Here is a 326-nt window from a genome sequence, read left to right on the forward strand (position 1 = left end):
CGAGGATGAAGAGAGAGTTGGAGTACCAGGCTTCAGCAGATTGAAATCTCTTTTGCGTAAGCACCCGAAGCAGGTCCGGGGGAACCTGGGCCGGACGAAGAATCTTGACAAGATACAAGCGTCTCAGGCTATTCAAAAGCTGAAGTCGATTTTGGGGGTTTCGAATAAAGGTCAAAACAAATCGCGCCGGAGAAGGTGAAAAAGGTGGAGACGTATGGTCGGGATAACCCCGACAAGTGGGAAGCTATGTCGGATTACATCAGTTTGGCGTATTGGGCCGTGGTTGGGGGTGTCTCCATATACGCCGCCTCTCTTCTTCTCATGGC

Source organism: Phytophthora parasitica, assembly GCF_000247585.1.
Source record: "Phytophthora parasitica INRA-310 unplaced genomic scaffold supercont2.31, whole genome shotgun sequence".
Classification (NCBI taxonomy): domain Eukaryota; phylum Oomycota; class Peronosporomycetes; order Peronosporales; family Peronosporaceae; genus Phytophthora; species Phytophthora nicotianae.